We start from the raw sequence: 20,484 nt of genomic DNA, 5'->3' as shown, positions 1-20,484 counted from the left end.
CTGGCTTTTAAAACAGTCCTGTCACATGCTAGGTAGCAAAGTCATGTTTCTATCACAAGGGAAGATCACCTTTTCCCAGCTTGAAAGGACCCTGTGAATCACTCCTGGTTTTGGCTGTGCTGGGTCTTCGTGTGGGCTTTCTCTGGCTGTGGCTCTCGGGTCCTAGACTGTGGGCTCAGTAGTTGCGGCATGCGGGCTCAGCTGCCTCACAGCAGATGGGATCTTCCTGGACCAGGGATCGAACCTCCATCCCCTGCACTGGCAGGCAGATTCTTAACTACTGGGCCACCAGAGAAGTACCTACAATTGCTTTTTAAGAACTGCGTGGAATAAGTATCTGAACCAGAGGGGAGGCCCGGGCTTCCTTCAGATTCTCTAGGCAGGAGCGTCAGTGTCTGGGTGGATTTTTCCTCCATCCCCCCTCCTTCCTTCCTTTCTTCCCAGATATCTCCCCTTCCCCTTCCTCTTTGTCCTCTTGCTTTTTTTCCTGAGTCCTCATCTTCTCTTTTTTCTGAACTTTTTTCTTTTGTAGACAATGTATATAACTTGCTTAAAAAATATAAGAAAAATATTTGTGTGTTTTTGCTTAAAAAAAGAAAAAGACACAAATTAAATAGTGAAACCACCCTGGATATATTCATTTACAGGAAGAGAAGGCCAAGGGAAGCAGCAAATAGCAGAAACACAATTATTTTATTATTTTTTCCAATGATGGAGTGACTCAGAGAGGATGTCCCTCCCACCAAGCGGGCCATGTGTGGTCTGTGTTGGGTGGTCCTGGGGAAAGAGATGGGTCAGAGCTCAAACGAAGGGAAGGAAGAAAAAAGCCATGGTGCCCCGGGTGGTCCATGACTGTCTGCTTCCCAAGGCAAGACCGCGGGCCAAGCAGGAGAAGACTGGCTAAGGAGAAATGGTCCTCAGGCTCCCCTGGGAGAAATCTTATAAGCTGCCTGCTGTAGCGACGGGCTTGTCTCAAAACCCCACCTTCTCTACTCCCAACTCCCACAGTTTGCTCTGAAAAGAGGCCTGAAATCCTGCTCTGAGACTTTTATGAACACATAAGCCTCCTCCAGGGGTGTTCACCACTGGTCTGGGAGGCTGAGCCCAGGGGTCTGATGCCCACAGGCCACCTCCCCAGTCTTTCCAGAGAAGGGTCGAGAGTGGGAGCATGGAAGACAGGAAGTGCACTGCAGATGTTCGGACTCGCAACAGGCCTGGAGGGATCCCTGGGGGACGCTCAGGGACAAAGGAAAGCTAAAGGAGGGAGACCCAGGCTCCCCAAAGGGCGTGCTGGGAGAGAGGCGCCTTCTCCAGGAGGGAGTGATGAACCTGTGGTTCGAATTTCTTCCTTCATGTAAGCCCGAACATCCAATACTGAAGACAGAGCCCTCTTGGCTTTGAAAGGCTCCATGGGCAGGAGATGGCAACTCACTTCTTGAGCACAGATGGGGTGTCCATGATGCTCAGGGAGGGAAGCCAGGGTCAGCCCGCTGCAGGCGTCCTGCAGAGCTTACAGTCCGGCCAGACACACGGATCTGTGGACCAACAACCTCTGTGGAAGGGGCTGCATGGGCTGTGGGTGGGGGCTGCTGATTTACACGGTGACGAGGTGGTAAGAAGGCAGCGATGTGGGTTGGGGCAACAGAGGTCAGCCATCCCTCCCGACTCCTCACTTGCTGTCGTCTGCAGCCAGCTCACCGACTCCCCCTCTCCACCCCATGGCTCCCTTCTCCCTCAGTGAGGGCGACAAGAGTATCGGCCTCAGAAGTTTGCGGCAAGTCGATCATGAACACAAAGCGCCTAGAACGGGGCCTCAGTGAACGGCAGCTGTCGGTCTTTGTCAACTCGTGGGGCCCATCTGTGCCTCCCTGGAACTGTGGTGAGTCCCAGCTCCTGCTACCTGAAAAGCTGCATCCATCTGTCACCTGTGGGCCCATCTATCAGATTCTCACCCAGAGCCAACTCGGACCAAACACCACGCTGCGAGAGGATAAGACACAATCGAGCCGGACTGAACCTGTCTCGACACTGGTCAGCCAACTACTCGGAGGTGACAACATGTCCCAGGCAGAGGCGACAGGAGGTGACTTTCAAACCACAAAATGACATTTGGACTTCCATTCAAGTGTGGGGTGGTAGCATCTAAAGAAAGAAAGGCTCACTCCATCTCCACCAGTTTCCAGGGCCCCGGCCACCAGCAGGGCCTGGACTCTGGCAACCGGCACAGCAGGCACGGAAGAGGGCTGGGGAAGCCACGTCCAGGGAACTGAGGTGAGTCTGGGTTTGAGGACAGGGACTGGGCTTTGCTCCCCTTTGGCAAGAGGCAAATATAGATCACCGGTACCACTCCAAATGCTAGGCTTCTCACCGAATCCGAGTGAAAAATGACAATGGTTTCCAAGCGACTCCTGGAAATAAACTGTGGGTAAATAGCATCTACTTAAAGCCTGGAAACCCAGCTTCCTTTGGTTTGTGTTTTTAAATGCTTTGACGATGTGGTTTGCTTCTCTCCAAGAACAAAAAGAAAAAAAAACAGTCAATAAAGGCTGACAGGGGAGTCAGAGTTGCAGCTGAGCTCTGCTCATCGTCCGCCGTCACCTGGGCAGGGCGGCGGGGGACAAGGACAGCTGGTACGGATCCGAGATCGGTCGCAAAGGCGCCAACCCCAGTGTGGAGGAGAAGATGCCTCTCAGCAGGGGCAAGTATTGCCAGCCTGCGGTGGGCAAGTGCCAACGAGGCTGTTCTGAAGGATTGCTTCTGCCTCGTCACCAAAAGGAGACATCGCTCACTGCCAAGTGTGGACAGCGGCTGCCCTCGTTCCTTTGAAGTGATTAGGGCTCCTTCCCTAGAAGCAGGCGACCCCAGAAAGCAAGCCTGGTGGGAGTGTCACATAATCAACATAGTGGGAACAGCGGCAAGGACAGAGGCAGCCCAGAAGGGAGGCACACGCGGCAGGGCCTGTCACCTCCTGGCCTTTTGGTCTGTGACAAAGGCCACAGGCCGGTGGGAAGGGTCTTGCCAATGCGGGAATCCCTCTGATGTGCTGAAATGCTTGGAAGATTTCACATCGGGTTCTGCAGGCTCGCCTGCCCGTTCTAGAATCATCCCATCAAAAGTGCTTTAGTGGTGTCTCATAAGTCCTTTTTTCTTTATCTGTCCTTCTCAAAACCAATCCCTAAAGGAAATGGCTGATTAGCTGTCCCTGGGACCTTTGTGCACCGACTTTGAACTTCGTCAGGATGTCAAAGGAACAGGCAGGATGAGCTCTCTCAGAATCTAGAATCGGAGGCCCCTGGGTTTGGGGGACAGGGGAGCCCCTCTCTCCCACCCCTCCCCAGATTCCAGCCTTCCGGGTTACTCAGGCACTGGTTTTGGTAACTTCCCAAAGGAAAGCCACCACACGGGCAAGAAGAGAACTCTTAATAAATGAAGCCCAGTTGTTTTTGAGTTTAGAAAATGAATCAAATGGCTGCTTCTCACTTAGACAGTCACAGAGCAGAAGATAGACAGCACACATTCTTGTCCTCTGCTGTTCCTTGGGCCCCTGTTATGCTTCCTTTTCTAGCTGCTGTGTCAGACCCTGGTGGGGACTTCCTCTGGGCTGGCTCTCCTACCTATATGGACGGATTTTGTGCTACATCTTAAAAAAAAATGATTAACAACGAAAGACTTGGGTTTGGGGAGAAGCCCTTTGTAAAACAAACTATGAAAAGTAATTGATGAGTAGTGGCAGTCTCTGAGAACATTTTTTCTGTACCCCTTTACAAATTCTGTTTCTAACTGCGTGTGAATTCCTGAATCAATATCCTGAGGCTGGTACCCTTTGACCTCTACAATGTGAATTAAGGTCCTGAGGAACAGAGTTCTTATTTAGAATGTACATTTTGGTCCTGTAACATCAACGACCATTTCCCTTTCATTTTGAAAGATGTGTGTGGTCCCAGGCATGAGGTTGTGTGGTTCAAGGGTGCTGTTGGCTGCAAATTTCACTTGGGTCTGCTCCGGCTTCTCTCAAGCTGAATTTGTCTTTGACCTTAATTTTCATTTTCAACAAATTAGACAAGATAAAAAGTTATCTTTGGTAAAGAGTGAATGAGTGACTAATACATTCTTTAAACCCATTTCTTGTGATAGTGCAATGGTGGTGATTCACTAAACCATCTCAATAAAATGTAAAGCATGGATACATGGTCACTAAATAGACTGACAAAACTATCAAACAATGTTCCTGATGTGAAGATGTCTAAAGGCTGGTGTTTTTCTGGGGTATCTTCCTGCTCCTTTGAGGGGACTTTGCTGAGGCAGTTTTCATCGTGGTAAAGCTTCTCGTCTCACTCTGGGTTTTCCTCCAAGTGGACAATGTTGAGTGTTAAGTGAAGAACAGGTCTCATCAGAATGTTGTTTCCAAGACATGCTGCGTGAAGTAGTGGGTCAGGGTTTGGAGCCCTCTCTGTTTTAGTAAACATCATGCTTGTCAATAACCCTGTTCCTCTGTGCTCAGTTCACCGTGGTTTGCTTGCTCTGCCACAGTCCCTGTGACCCAGTGTGAAAGTGGGCTTCAATTCCACTTTGTCACCCTTGGCCCCACTTTCTTTTTAGTTAGTCTTAAGTAAGAAAGTGAGAGGACATGGAAAGATCTGTGTTCAGTAAATAAGAGTTAAATCTTTGCAGATTTCTAGGCTGGAAATCAACAAAACAAGATCTGCTCACAGAAGTGGTTACTTCTAAACTAAGTATAGGCTGGAGATAAATCTGACAACCTCTGACATCTTTAAATGTCAAATCCACCGCACGGCATAGATGACATTGTACCTAATGATCGAACTCCCTTTAAAATATACTTCATGTAAATACATTTTTTGTGAAACCACAAGCTATTTCTCTCAGTTTTGTTTTCAGCTGGCTTTGATAAAGAGATTGGTTGGCATCTTACAGCTAATTAAACAGCTTTCAAGCCAACATCAATGAAGGATTTTTAGACTCAAAAATATACTGTGCTATTCATGATCCAGGGTTATTCATGATGCTTTTAATGATGCTAACAGACCCTGTCAGAAGGAGAATTATTTAGCTCAAACCTGAGTTTCCAAACACATCATCCTATTTCTGATGCTATAGACACAGGGTCTGATCTCTGTCAATTCACCAACACAGTAGGTTGAATTCATACTAACAAGAAAAAAAAAATTGCAATACCTGTGATCCTTTAGATTTATTAATATTTAACATATTGCATGTTTCCAGTTCTTGTTACATATTTCATTTGGGGACTAGAGAGCTACTTGGTTTTTTCCTTGTGAAAAATAGAAAATGCAATGTGAGAGACCTTTGTTTTCAGGGCAAAGATTCTGAGCTTTTTTTTACCCTTGTCTGTCTGGCATTTTTATTTTCTTTTTTCCAGAGGCAATTATTTCTAGATTCTGGAAAATTATTTCTTGCTTTCAAGAAAAAAAAGGTTTGTTTTCCAATTTTAATTTTACAGTAGAACCTGTACTAACTTTTAAAGCCAGATTGCTCTAACAAAATTATTGTCATTTCATACACAACAGATTAACTCCCAGTAAAAATGTGTATCTAAAAAATGGGGGAGAAAACCCTTACTTACACCTAGGAATGCCTCCAAATATAACAATGGTATTTCAAAACCTTGGTGTTAACACATGCATTTTTGTGAAAAAAAAAAGAAGAAGAAGAAGAAGAAGTTAGCTAGTTGTAGGTGAAGTAACTGTGCTGAGAACACGAAATTTTCATATGGTAGAGTTTACCTTTTGATTTTTACACTTGCCAAAAAAGTGGGAGTTGTTTTTTTTTAAAGTGCTTTGACTCTTTCTTCCATGAAAGCTTCTGTCCTGTGCCACCCTGCTCATGAGAAATTCCCAGGTTACAGATACAACTGAGGGTGAACTTGAATTTGTTCCGTGAGCACGGCCTTTTTTACTTGTGGTAAAAGAGTTTAAATGACAACGGTTCTGAAGAAAGTGCTTAAAGACCAATGTCATGTTTCACTCTTTCCAGATGACTAAAATCACCCTCATTTCCCAAGTCTTATGTCGGGGGAAGGGGAGATATGTGGTTTAAGAGTAGCAAGTATTGGCTAAGGTCAGGGTTTTTCTGAATGTGAATATTCGATTATGCTGGTTAAGGGTGAGGGCAGATATTCTAGGGTAAGAGACTCATACAGAAAATGTCTGAAAGTAACAAATTCAGGTGATTACACCATAGCCTTCTTATTCCCTGTCATCTTTCATCGTAGGGTTCATTCAAGGTTTTTTGGTTTGCTCTAAAATGCTGGTGCCTTACGCAAGTCAGGCTGCTTGCTCTCAAGTATCAGAGCAGTCCCATAATACTGAAAGAGCTGGATCATAAAATCATAAAGTGTGTAAATTCTGAATCACATGTTTTAGGTCTGATGTCAAACAGCCTAACCAGAAAATGTTATTACACTGATACTGTGTTCGCTTCAAGTTTCCCCAAAGCTATGCTGATCACTCCCCGAGAATGCCTGAAACTCACCACAAATGAGTTCATCCTTAAGGACTGAAAATTCCTCCTGTTAAGTTTTCTATCCATCAGTTTGTGTTCTGTGTTCTTCCTGAGTTGTGCTATTTGTTTTTAGTTCTTTTCACTGTTTATCTTGCTGCTCTATGTTTTAGGAAGAAATGACTTCTTACTCTCTGTGGGTGTTTACTTTCTTTATTATCTTAAGAATTTTCAAGTAGGAATAGATTAGGAGAATATATATTTGTGCAAAGAACTTGGTGAGGGGAAAATGAACTAATTTTTAAATTGTTTGAAATCAGGGGACTGCTGGACTGGATCTTCTGGGGTTTTTCAAATTGTTCCTCAATTTAATTAGCCAAAGCCCTGAGTAGTATTTCTTTCTGATATAGATGTTGAAAACACATTAGCTTTTCTAAATGTAAATAGCAAGGGCTCTTAGTATTGCTTGCAAAATCTAGAAATATCTGCAGGCTGTTGTGAACAATTCTGTCTCTTTATGGAGAGTTGTTTGGGCTTTTTAGAAACTCATTAAATTGATTGTGAGTGCCTGAGTGTTATCAGGAAAAGGAGCTTTAGAAAATGGTTTCAGAATGTGTCATTTTCTCCTTGGTTTAATCTGAGATAGTGTGTGGGCATGCTGATATTTTAAAAGGCTAAAAATGTACATAATGCTGTGCCTTCAAATATGAGATAGGATTGCAAAGAGAGAAGAGTTTTCTTAGTCTTCTGTCAGAAATTCTGCTTTTCTTCCAACTAATACTTCTTGGATTTTTAACAAGGAGTCTTTCATCCTTGTTTCATCTTCAATTTGTTGTTGGAATTAAGCAAAAACAAATTTTGAAAAGCCAGGTCAGCTTTCTCTCATTTTGATCTGAATACTGACTGTTTCATCAAGTAAAACCCTGTGTTTTCATTTTAACTAGTTCATTATTTTTTTTTAATGAAATGATTTGTGGTAGAAGACTGCTCTTTGGTTTCAATATTAATATATAAGATGAACTACGTGGGTGTCATTTATTTTCAGTAGTAAATAAGTGCTTAACCGATTCTTTGCCTTTAGCAGAATTTAATTGACTCCTTTAGAATTTGGCTGTGCAGGTTCATGCAGTATTTGATGTGTGTGGATGTAAAATAAAAATTACCTCTTGTGTCATTAAAAGCTCTTTTCGTGGTGTCCTGTGGTCAGAATCGGGGAATGTTGTGTAGTTGGTTTCAAAATCCAATCAGTAGGTTAATCATTAATTATTCTTTTTTCCAGGAAATTCTGCTTAGGTTATTTCAGAATTTGAATTTGCTAGAATTCTTGTTTTTAATCTTTTATGTGTGTGTGTCACTTTAACCTTAAAAGGGGTTAATGTAGCAAGATTAGGTACCTTTTCTGTTTGTATTGTGGCTTCTTCAATTTCTCATAAACTATTTGGTAGCTAAAATGTTGAAAGCAGTTTGGGAACAAAATGTCTGCTTCAACCATGACAAAATTGGCCACAATTTGCCGATTGGGCTGATAACAAAAGCCAGCAACACAAAATAGGTAGAAAAACAGTTTGTTCGGTGATGTGAGACCACTGCAGGTCTTTTTGCATGTTATTTTTTTCATTCTGCTGTTTATGTTGTGCCGGCAGAACGTTGAGAGAGATTTTTGCTCACCCCTGATTTTGATTAACCATTTCATCCAGAGGATTTCTTTGAAAACTTCAGAAAACAAGCTGCTTACCTGGCATCTGAGACCCATTTGAGTTAAAATCCAGCTTTGCATCTCAACCCCAGGTTTCATCCCAGCTCAACTGCTTGGAAGGTATCTCAAGGCTCAGAATTGGATGTTTTCAAGCAACTCTTCAATTTCCCTTTTTTCAAGACTTGGAAATATATGGCTGGGACTGCATTTCTGCAAGTGTAAAACAAAAACATGAAAGTTTGCAGCTTAAAAAAAAAGTTCTTTACCTGAGCCTGCAGTGGACCAAAGTTTTAACGACTCAGAGTACCCATTGCCTCTCGTGTGGTTGTTACAGACTGTAAACAAATATTAATGTTTGACATGAGACAATACATTTTTTCAAGTGATAGGATGAGATAACAGGACCATCTCTCTCCTCTCTGTTGTTTTGAATTCTCATGCTTGAGTGTGTGTCTGATGCTCTTTCTTTTTTCTTTTTTTTGTCTGAAAAATCAGATACTCCAGGGCAATAATTAGGATGAGGTTTATGTTTCTACTTATCTAATCTTTGTTTTCACAAATAAATACAAATAACTCAAACTGAAACTTGATGGCTTTGGTGATAATAAAATAGCAGCCACGGGGAAATTTTCTTCATTTTAATGTTCTTTCACAACCCACATTCAGTTTCGGTAGGAAAATTATTAACCTTTTCAAGAGCATGCTAAAACATAGGTTCACAATAGACTCCTGAGTATGATTTGCAGGTTTTGGTTCTATTTTGAGATTTTTGGGTGTGCAGAGTTTTTTTTTCTTTTTCTTTCTTTCTTTCTTTCTTTTTTAAATGGCTTTCTTTGACAGCGATAGTCATGACTTGGAGTCATTTCGTTGGTGTCTTTCCAGTGTGGGCACATTGAGAGCATTTGTATTTTTTTTTTTTTATGATGAGGAGGGAAGATTCCTGTTTCCTATCCTCTTACTATTTCGTGCTATGAAAGAGGAAATGTTCTTGAGTCTCATTGTTTTTCCTCATTTGAATTCTTGGGTGGACATTGTGAGTTCCTGGCCCCCATTAAAAAAAAAATCCATTTGAGCCACATTTCAGAGGGGGCAGATGGCCCTGGTTTAGGGGTCCTACTTGACTCCTATCTGCCTTGGGTGGCCTCGTGTCCATGCCCTTCAAACCAAAACAAGGCTGGCCAGTTTGGGTTTGTGGTCCTGAAGGAGTGCCCAGCCACCAGCTTGGATGGAAGGCCTGGGATGGTGGGGTCTGCCTAGCTGACTGCTGTCAGCTTTGGAAGGAGCGTGGGGTACGGTGAGCATGATCTGGTCTTGACCTGAAACCCAGAAAGGGCAGAACGTGGGCCAGCAGGGGCGGACACGGGGGATGCTCTCGGAGGGCAGTTTCCATTCTGGTGTCTTCTTCTCCACGTCTGGCTGGGACAGCCAGCCCCGCCTGGAGGGCCCTGGACGGGGCGCCGTCCTCCCCCGTGTGTGGCAGGGCTGTGCCTCGGGACTCACGGTCCCTTTCTCTCCTGCAGCCCCTCTTTGAGAGTCCCCGGGCTGGCCCAGTGCCCTACCCTACCTGTTCCCGCCACCCCTGCAAAGTGGGAATGGGAACTGCAGGGCCTTCCCTTGGTTGGTATCCAAGGCTGCCACTTTCGGTGTCGTAGCCTGGGGCTGTGTTTTTCTTCTTCTTCTTCTCATACTTCCTGTATGAGGTTAGTTTTTTTAAATGATAAACAAACTATTTTTTTAAACGTTTTTTTTGACCTGGTCATGTGTTGCCAGCTACCTATCCGGCTGTGAGCCTTCAGCCGTCAGCTCCTACCTGTGCACTACCGGGTGTGAGCGAGGCTCCGAAGCAGAGGGGGTCTGTGCTCCCCTCTCCTCCCAGAGGGGCAGTCAGGTAGAGGCATTCTCTAGTCTCCTGTTCGAGAGAAATACCAACAGACATCATGGCTCAAGGATTCTCCCCAGGCAGAGCGCGTGGGGGAGAGGAAGGCTACGTGTGGGAGGAGAGGGCTTGGCCAGGAAAGACGTGGTGTGGTGGGGGATTCCCGGGTACAGGTGTAGAATCCCACGGTGTCACTCCCACGCCCTGCAGATGCTCAGCGTCTGGGAAAGAGCACTAGGGAATGAGCCATAGCCGGCCTTTCATCCCAGGTCAGCCCAGACCGTGCTGCCAGTCTCAGGGGGCTCCCGGCCTGCCGGTCCTTCCCTCCCGCTGCCGCATCTCAGGGCAGAGCCATCCAGTGAGGAGCCTGGGGACAGCTGACCAAACAGACAGCATCAGTAGACAGCCGACCTGCCATGGTCATGGTCATGGTCATGGTCATGAGCCCACGGCCCGGGTATCACTCCCCGCTGGTGATACTCGGGTGTGTGTCACAATCACTCCGGCACTTGTGAAAAGAGACATCCTTGGGTCCCATTGCCAGAGTTTCCAATTTAGAAGGTCTAGGGCACACCCTGAACATCTGCATTTATGAAAATTCTCAGATGATACTGTTGGTCCAGAGGTCCATGTTGAGGACTGTTAGTTAGGGCCATGCGTCAAGGGTGATTGGAAAACCTAAAGGCCTAAAGATTGTTTCTATTTTTCCCTTTAATGCTGAGATTCCCTTCATGTGTTTTGAAGGGAATCTTTAGAGGTAAAACTCCAACTTTAGAGGTAAAACCAGCCTTTCAGAAAGACCTTTGCATCCCATAGTAACAGTATAGCAAGGTTAGCTAACTTTGACCTTTTACAATGTCAACCAGACTATAGATCTGCTATAATGTTTTTGAGGTTTAATTCTTTGAAAAGAGGATTTTTTTTTTTTTTTTTTTTTATGGATAGAGAAGGTGACCAAGGGGAGGGGGGTGGTATTGACTAGACCAGGAAATAATTGAGTGAGGCCCAGTCCTTGGGTTGCCCACCGCTGTTTCCATTTGTGGAAACCTTTAGTATTAACAGAGGGAAGTATTTTGTGGGTTCCTTTTGGTACCCAAAGGTGCGCAAATTTCCAAGATCCTTGGGGGTCAGGGTGAATCACCCATGAACTCCTGTTCATCCTAAAAGGTGGAAGAGCATCATGATCAGGATGCTGGACTGGAGGCTGAGTGCTACCAGGTACCAGCTAGTGGCTGAACTTCCCCTGCCTCCCAGGTGAGAAAGATGTTCCTGCAGCAGCAATCTGAGAGGGCAGATGCTCACAGAAAGCACGCATCCAGACTAGTATCTGGGATGGGATGGGATGGGATCAGCAAACAATGGACTACGGGATGCTGCTTGTGTTTGGGGCAGTCCTGGGACAGGCTCGCACTCTGCTGCTGGCTTTGTTAAAGGCTGAGACTTCCTGAACCATGGGTAGTCTGTAATGATGCATGGAACACTTCGCAAAAACTGCTTCTCGGGGAGGTCCCCTCAGAAAAGCTTCTATGTCTGCTCGGGGTTATGTGGCTTTTGTTCTAAAAACGGGGCCCTCCCCAGAAACAAGGGGAGGGGGCCTCTCAAGGGCGGCTCCTCTTTCCCCTGCCCTGACATCTCTCATAGCACAAAAGCTGAATCATTGGCACAGGGGATCCACATCACTTATCCTTAAAATTAGTCTGCAAGAAACAACGATGTCTGCTGAGCGTGTCCTCTAGGTTTTCATTTTCTGAGAGTGTGCACCTTGGCATTGCCAAGCTTGCCACACCCTCCTGGCAAGTTTCAAAAGCTCAAAAAAGTTGGCTTCCAATCCCATCCAAATCCGATATGAATCAACACGAACAGGATGTGAGTACCTGGCCCATCATTTTCCCAGTAGCTGATGGAGCCCGCGACGAGTGTGTTTTGCACGTGGGTGGCTGGGGGTTCAGGTCCGGTGTTTTGGCACTGGGGTTTCGGCACTATCGAGGATGTTACAACAAGTTGAAGTGTGTGCTCTTTGCTTCCCCATTCCCCTGCCCGGGTACTTGTTGTTTAGTCGCTAAGTCCTATCCCACTGTCTCTGCTGGCTCAACAGTAATGAATTGGCTTGCCAATGAATGAGTCTCAGGAGATGCGGGTTTGATCCCTAGGTTGAGAAGATCCCCTGGGGGAGAAAATGGCAACCCACTCCAGTATTCCTGCTCTATTCCTACCACCTGGGAAGTAGAAGCTTGGATGGAATAGAGGGGAAATGCCCTGACCTGTGACCCATCCAGTCAGGGGTGGATGTCTGAGCTCTGTCCCTCTCCACGTCTGTTTTCCAGGCTGAGGACCCTCCTCTGCCACAGGAGATGAGAGGGTGTGATCTGGGGCCTGGCTTGGGGAGTATCCAGGGAATCGCCAGGGCTGCATCTCAGGCCCCTGATAAGGACTCATATTCACAGTGTGGTGTACAGATTGAGGGAAAGTGGAGCTGGGTACCCACAGTGGGGAGAGCACTTGGGGGTCCCCTGAATGCTAGAGACCTGCAGGAAGAACACAGCTCAGTCAAGCTGGGAGTAAGAATATGGGAGTAACGTGTGACCAGAAGTTTCTCTAGGAATATCGCAGTGCAAAAGAAGTGCTGGTGGTCTCTGCCCCATGCCAGTGTATGCTGGCACATGGGAAGCCATTTATGTGGTCAGCTCTGAATTAGCGGCAAACATTTTAGAGTCCCTGGGTGTAAAATCTTGAGTTTCTTCAATGATAACTGGACTGCCCAGTCAATGTGGAGCCACTCAGGGTTTGACTTATGCATGCAAAAACTCCCACACCAGCTAGATCAGGTTTACAGTGGAAAGCTAGAATTCAGAATCTAAGGATGATGGTAGGAGAGATCCAGATCTCATTCCCAGCAATATCTTTTCCAGAGGGACCCTAAAAAGACTGCCAACTTCCTCATCCTGTGTATCTGTAAAATGTAGGTTGACCAGATGACACCTCCCCCGGTTGTTATTTTGGTCCAACTCCACATGGTCAAGTGATGCATACCAAATCCTGCCTGGGCTCTTGCACTTTGGTTTTTCCTTCCCACTCAGAACTGGAGAGGAGCATAGGTTCCTTAGCTGCCTCTCTATTTCAAACTAGAGGAACCAGGTCGCCCCTTCCACCCATGTCAGCCACTGATGCGTGTCTTAGTTCCTGTTTCTCTTTGCCCACCCAGGAAGGCACTGCATATAAAATCTTGGGCCCAGATTCTGATATTAAGTCACATTAGAAAATGCTAGCTCATTGAACACACACTAGGAAACTGGTATTCCCAACAGGCTCAGGTGGGCAGCGTTCTCCCCAGATGTTAGCAAGCACACAGCCAGGTTCATCATCACTCAGAAAGGTCACTAGTATAGGAGGCTTATGAGAGAAAAAGAAAAAAAGGCTGCAAGAGTTTTGTGATTCAGCAAACTCATATGTGGGGGAACTTAGAGGGAAAATATTGAGGAAAAACAATACAGAGTTCCAAGAAATAAACAGACTGTCACAACTGCCCTGTGAGTGTCAGGACCGCAAGGACTCAGTCTAAGGGAAGCTCTGCTCTCTGTTGCCCGGTGGAACCTTGTCTGCAGAGGTTCCAGTGTAAGAGGGGTTCCACTCCAGATATGTTTGGGAAGCACACAAGGAATTAATTTAAATGGCTTTCTTTATTTCCTAATTTCTCAGGGTCTTCTGCATGTTACTGTGCATTGTGAATGAATCTCTTCCAGAAGGATGGAGCTTTTCCAAAATTATGCAGCACCCCCTGCTCCCAGCCTTTTTTGCAGAAAGTTTTGTGCCATTAACAAAAGTCAGGAAAGGGAAAGGGGCCCAGGCAGCTGGCTTTCCGAGTGAACTCAGGGTCGCATCCAGCAAAGATGGCATGTGGAAGGGATGACAGGGTGCGCAAGAAAGTTCTGAACAGTCCTGGGCAGAGTGCATCCCTTCTCTGACCATCAGTGGTGGCTGGTCAGAGAACGCGATGGGGAAGAGTGGGCAGGTGTGGATTTGACTTTGCTCCCATGACAGTGCTGTCTCCAGTTCTCTCTTCCTCCTCCAAGGTCTGAGCTGCAGATTTAAGTGCAAAGCCCATTTTTGGGGAGAGGTGGACCGTTTGTATTCATGAATCAAGCCATCCCTCTCTCTGTCTCTGGACCTGTCCCTTCACTTGTTTGGGAAAATTAAGGGTGAGTTTCCACAAACAATGTGGGGCTTGGGAGCCAAACCATAACAGCCTCAAGTGGACAAAGCAGTTTTCAATAGAATCATAGTCTCTGGAGTTATCTTCAGCCCTGTGCTGTCCTTCAGGGTCTTTGCTTGGACAAGGTCTCCCCTCTTACCATCTCTCCTTCCCTCTACCTCGCTGAGGCTGCTCGGGACAAGCTTGTGTGTGCATAATGCTGTGAGGTCCCTGGGAGACTAGCTCTCTTGAATGGGAAGAGGAGAGGGGACCAGAAGTTCATACACCACCCTCCCCATCCACCTGCATCCAACTATAATTCCATGGTGACCTCTTTTAAGTCTCTTTGGACCCTTGAAGAGAGGCTGTCAAAGTATCACCTGGGTCAATGCCAGGTTTGTCCAGGGAGTCCTATCTGACTTCAGCTAGACCAACAAGGGCACGTAGGGGAAGTGCCATGGTGTGCCCCAGACTTAGACCTGGACCCAGAGGGGGCAGAATTGACTTCAACTTTTCAGTAAACAGGCAGTGGGCTTCTGGGAACATCTGCCTTTACAGTCTCATTCTGAATTATTTTTGAACAGATGCCCCGCCCACCGCCATCCCCACCGCAGTTTTTGTTGATTATCACTATTTGAATAGACGCTGATAAATTTGATTCCCCATCTTACTGTGGCATTTACGATCTGTCTTTCCCTTTTCGGTTTCCATGTACTGGAGTGACTGTGTCTCAATGCGGTTGGCAGTGACCTGTGTTTTTCGTGCATGTTTTTGTTTCAGAATAACTGGGAGATGAAACAGGAAACTTTATGACACAGTTGCTTGAAAATGACACAGGACTCAGCCCCTCTGCAACACCTCTACCTGCTGCCCACGGCCGAGTGCAGGGGCAGGGCTGGCCCTGGGACCTGATTCCAACTGCCGTGGACTCGGCTTTCAGTGCGAGATGCCTGCCATGTGGTGCTCATGGTCTAGTCTGGTCGCTTTCCTATGTAGCTGGCCAGTCTCAGTGTATCTTTGTCCCTTTCCCTTCATTAAAAGCATAACTAAAGAAAAATGGATTGTTTGCTTATTGTTGCTGTTCATCTGCTAAGCTGTGTCTGACTCTTTGAGACCCCATGGACTGTCCTCTGTCTTCCATGATCTCAATAGTTCTGTTTAAATCTCAATGTAAAGGAGACCAAATAACGTTTGAGATTCATTTCTCTAGGACCACAGAGAAACCATGTCATAACCACACAGCTCATTATGACAGCTTCTAGAAGAAGTGTGTTGAACTTGAATCACTTATTACTCAGTCTGGTCTGCCCTGCCTTTTCTTCTCTCTCTGGAAGCCATCTCTCGAATCAGTACTGGCAAGTTGACACCTGAGAAAAATACTGGGAGATGTTTGGAAGCCTCTTCCCACACCCTCTCTGGTCGTGGCCTGGAGATGGTGGCCCCGAATCATCACCAACCTTGAGCTTGCTCCTGCAGACATCTGTCTTCTCAGCTGCCCCTCTCCCTCCCTCTGCACATCAGTCTTCCATTCACTGTCTCATGCCACAAGGGTTTTTTTGGGCTTCTCTGTGCCAGGTTCTGAAGACAAGGGTAAGGATGGGGTCAGTCTGCTTGGCCTTCCCAACACCTCCAGTCTGCTTCTGCCTGAGCCTCCCTAGGCTTCACTCACTAAGTGTAGTGGGTGCTGGGTAGTTCATTACAGACCATAGATGCCCAGATTTTTTAAACCCACCCTTCACGTTGGAGCCCCTGGAATTGGCAGATAAATATTCCTTAAAATGAGTAAGCATCAGCATGTCCCTTCTGCTGGATCGCACTCTCCTCTCCAGCTCTTGGTAGGACATTTCCATGCTCCTGGGGACCTGGCCAAAGAGGCCATTAGGAGTTGCCTTCCAGAAATTCCCATCTGTCTTTGTGTTTAAGCTTAGCAGACACACAAGAATAATTTAAAATGACTGTGTCCTACTGTTTCACACATTTCAGAATTAATTTATCAGTAGACCATGACGATCATATCAAAACCCCCCTACTGAACAGTATATACAAGATGAATATCTAGGTCTCAGCCCAAACGTCCCCAAGTCAGGGGGCCCTCTCTGACCACCTGTCCTGAGAGACCCCATTCCCTCTACAGTTACGCTGCTTGTTCACTTATTAGTTACCCATCACTCTCACCAGCCCCTCCGGATTTCAGCTCTCTAAAGGCGGGCTCTGATTTGTCCCACCCCTCAGGCTGTCCCCAGGGCTTGACACTCTGCTCAGGGACAAGGTATTGACTGGCTCCATCATGACACTGCTTCTCTGAGCGACCCTGTGAGGCTGAGCACTTGTATTCTAACCACTGTCTGCTGGGTGAGGAAACTGCCAATCCCTTTATTCTGATGAGCTAAGGAGATAAACAGAGTAACCACAGACAGGACCCAATCTTCCTGCAAGGTCACTGCCCGGCAGGAAAGGTTGATCACAAGCCATCTGCCCTCTGGGTACTCAGACCCTCATCTGAAACCAACCTTTGCATTTCTTGTTTTGTTGTTGTTGTTGTTCATTCTCTAAGCCATGTCCGGTACTTTGCGACCCCACGGCCCGCAGCACACCAGGCTCCTCTGTCCTTCACCATCTCCATGTGTCTGCTCAGACTCATGTCCATGGAGTCAGTGATACCATCCAACCAGCTCATCCTCTGTCGTCCCCTTCTCCTCCTCCACTGCTTATGAATATCCTAAAGTTACACTGTGTTCACTCACATTCCAGAAGGTGACAATGACCTCCACATCCCAGGAGAAGGATGTGCTGGGTGTCTGGAGGACACAGCTCCCATCCTTGTTCTGCCAGCCTTTGCCTTGGGCAAGTCCTGGAACTTGGGACACCAATTTCCTTAACAGAACACTAGGAAGTGCAGGTGAAAAGATTCCTGAGGCCCCACTTGATCCTGAGGGGCCTCATTTTTTCCACCTCCCTCATTACATTTCCCTGGATTCAAGAAGAGAGAGAGACTATGCAGAAGAGTATCATGGAGCAGCAGAAACACAGCCCCTGAGAGTGCCAGGAGCCCAGGACTATTCACATGTTTGTGGCTACGCCCTGTGGGTAGATGTTTGGAGTAATGGCTTTGAACCCAGGCCAGATATTAGAATTACCTAGGAGTTAAAACAAAAAAAAAAAGCTCAAATGCCCAGGCTCCACCAGGACTAATCACACTAGAATTTGGGGTGGGGGGGACTGACATCAGTACTTTTAAAACTCCCCAGGTAAGTCCATAGTGTAGCCAAGGATCAGAATGATTGGTTTAGGAAAGTATGGATAAAAATGGCAGCCACTGACCATGAGAACCCATTGAAAGCTTAAGATGTGACTGGTGTGACTGAGGAGCTAAAATTTTAATTTATTTTTATCTTAATTAATTTAAATGTAGATAGCCACCTGTGACTTATGGCTGCTATATCGGACATAGCAGATAATAGAACCTTCATATTGTCACAGGAAGTTCTATCAGGCCGCTCAGTCTAGGACCACTCTGAGGCCTATAACTACCAAGTAAAATTATGCTGGCCCTCTTGAAAGAAGTTTCAGGTCATTATCCCTGTCTGTTGCCTTGATTAAGGCCTGCTCTCCTGTCTTGCATCTAGCAACTAAATGCAGTGCATTTTTCACCTAACTTTTGAACCAGGGCTTGTTCAGCAGTAAGAGTGGTGAGACCAAAAAAAAATTTAAGATCGTTGCAAAAGTCTAAGGCCCCAACTGAAGTCATTTGGCATCCACTCTGGCCATTTACCCAGTTACGTTTTGAAAGACCCAGCTCTGGAAAGGGAGATTTCTGAATGATTATTTATTTAATCAGTGGAAAGCTGACCTTCCAGAAAGAACTCTTGGAAAAGCAGATGGCCAGAAGAGGGATTTGGAGTCTGAGAGGCATTTAGGCTTTTGAAGCTGAGCTCAGCTAATGCTGAAGCTGAAGCTCCAATTCTTTGGCCCCCTGATTTGAAGAGCTGGCTCATTGGAAAAGACTCTGATGCTGGGAAAGATTGAGGGCAAGAGAAGGGGGCAACAGAGGATGAGATGGTTGGATGGTGTCACCAATTCAATGGGTATGAGCTTGGGCGAACTCCGGGAAATGGTAAGACACAGGGAGGCCTGGCGTGCTGCAGCCCATGGGGTCACAGAGTCGGACTGGGCTCCTGAACAACAGCGGGGCAGCTTGCAAGCTCTACCAATTTGGGGTTAGAGCTGGAGAAACAGAACTCAGCGCTGAATCATTTTCTGCTTATCACTTGCAGTCTGTCAGATTTTTTCTTTCTTTTCTTGGAGGGAAAGCACCTTATAACAAATAATAACACTATTTTGAATTTCAGAGCTTTCCCTTTTTCAAAGCACTTTACCACCTCTGACTTATTTTGTCCTTACAACAAGGTCACCCCGTAAGCAGGGAAGGGATTTTTAGGACTTGTCTCACACACTGAAGAGCTTTAATATTATGGAAAGAATTTACAAGTAAAGGTGAAGCCTTTGAGGTGTCCTTTTGTCATTTCTGGCCGCACTCAAGTAGGTAGTGGCACAGCTGGGATCAAATGCACCCTGAGTTGGTGCTCCTCCAGTGGACTGTGATTTGAAAGGAAATGTAGGGCTTCACATGGGTTCTGTCTTGTTTCATCCCCATCTTCCAGCTCGTGTGAGTGAGCCATTTTTCCTCAGAGGTCTGTGGTCTGTAAATTCAACAAATATGCTTTTAGTGTCTGCCTCCAAGCTGTATTTTAATTAGCCAGCTTTTTTAATTGAAGCATACTTGATGTTGGAGAAGGAGATGGCCATCTGCTGCAGTGTTCTTGCCTGGGAAATCCCACAGAGGAACCTGGTGGGCTAGAGTCCATGGGGTCTCAAGAGTCAGACATGACTTAGCAACTAACCCGCCACCACCATAGTTAATGTACAGTGGTGTGTTAATTTCTGTTGTACAGAAAGTGATTCACTCACACACACACACACACATTTCTTTTGCTTTATGGTTTGTCAAGGTCACTGGAGATCGTTCCCCATGCTTTACAGTAGGCCCTTCTCTTAAGTAGAATTGTGTCTGCGCAGAGCCCTCTGTAGCTGGAACTGGTGCAAAACCAGCCACACACCAGCTTTGTCCCCTTGGAGTTTTTAGCCTTCTCTAGGTGTAGAGCTGCGGAGAACCATTTCAAACCACACTTGCCACAAGGGAGAGAACTCTGAATAGTCCGACTAAGACCTCCAGGGTGGCCACCCTGGCCATCTCCGGCAGCCGCGGTGGGACGAGAGGTAGGGGGACTGCCATGATGCTGTGAGTGGATTCCTTCGGGGTGCCCTTCCTGTCAAGCGTGAGTTCTCCTGGTCACACCATCCTTTGGGCCATCTTTTGTATCTTACGTGCATAGGATCTGATGAGAGGTTTTCAGATGCTTTACTGAAAGCAAGACACACTTTCTGGGGCATTCCCCTAATTGACTGTTCTGGTGAAGCTCGTCAAAACAGGAAACGAGGTTAGCATGGAATGACTTTCTCTTAGAGAATGCGCAGCGCTCCTCTAGAGACCACCACTTTCTTCCCCAATGCCTCACGCCTCTTCTGGGCTTGCCTGGAAATTGGAGCAAGTCTGCTCCTCTGTAGTTTTCAGAACCGGTTCTTTTTTTTTTTTTGTATTGGGGTATAGAGGATCACCAGCACTGTGAGAGTTTCAGGTGAACAGCTGAGGAACTCAGCCACACATACACATGTATCCATTCTCCTCCAATCCCCCTCCTGTCCAGGCTGCCACATGACAATGACCAGAATGCCCTGTGCCACACAGCGGGTCCTGTTGGTTGTCTGCATTAAGTATTGCCATGTGTGCATGTCCATCCCAAGCTTCTTAACTATCCCTTCACTCCATCCTTCCCTCTGGCAAGTCCTAGAACCCATTCTTTCAGGAAGTGGTGGTGATATTTGCTTGTCCCCAATTTCCAGACCCTCTCCTTTTCGCTCCAGTATCTGCCAGGTGTTCGCAAGTTGCCCTGCAGTTAGATCTGCACAAACACAATCCTGGCACAAACACGACTAAGCTGAGGGCTCCAGGTGCTCGTCCAGGACGGATGTGTACCCCTTGGGGTCCTGGGCTTCGGGTGACTCTCCCCTCCTGCTGGCTGGTCCAGGTGTTCCCTTTCCGTCAGAGATGCCAGTAAGAGAGGATGAATCCAGTGGAGATGAAAACTTGGTGTCGGCAATCGACGTTTCTCCCCTGCTCCCCAC

At 46.5% G+C, this 20,484-nt stretch overlaps 1 long non-coding RNA gene across 1 annotated transcript in view; it reads left to right on the top strand.

The window, feature by feature from the left end:
- LOC122704056 overlaps nt 1–15,298 on the top strand; it is a 61,260-nt gene extending 45,962 nt beyond the window's left edge. Inside the window, exon 2 of the long non-coding RNA XR_006343695.1 lies at nt 15,022–15,298. This is a non-coding gene — a long non-coding RNA (uncharacterized LOC122704056). The remainder of the gene's footprint in view (nt 1–15,021) is intronic.
- Nucleotides 15,299–20,484: the final 5,186 nt, after the last annotated feature.

This window comes from Cervus elaphus, chromosome 11 (genome assembly GCF_910594005.1).
Source record: "Cervus elaphus chromosome 11, mCerEla1.1, whole genome shotgun sequence".
Taxonomy (NCBI): Eukaryota; Metazoa; Chordata; class Mammalia; order Artiodactyla; family Cervidae; genus Cervus; species Cervus elaphus.
This window is presented reverse-complemented; position numbering and strand designations above follow the sequence as displayed.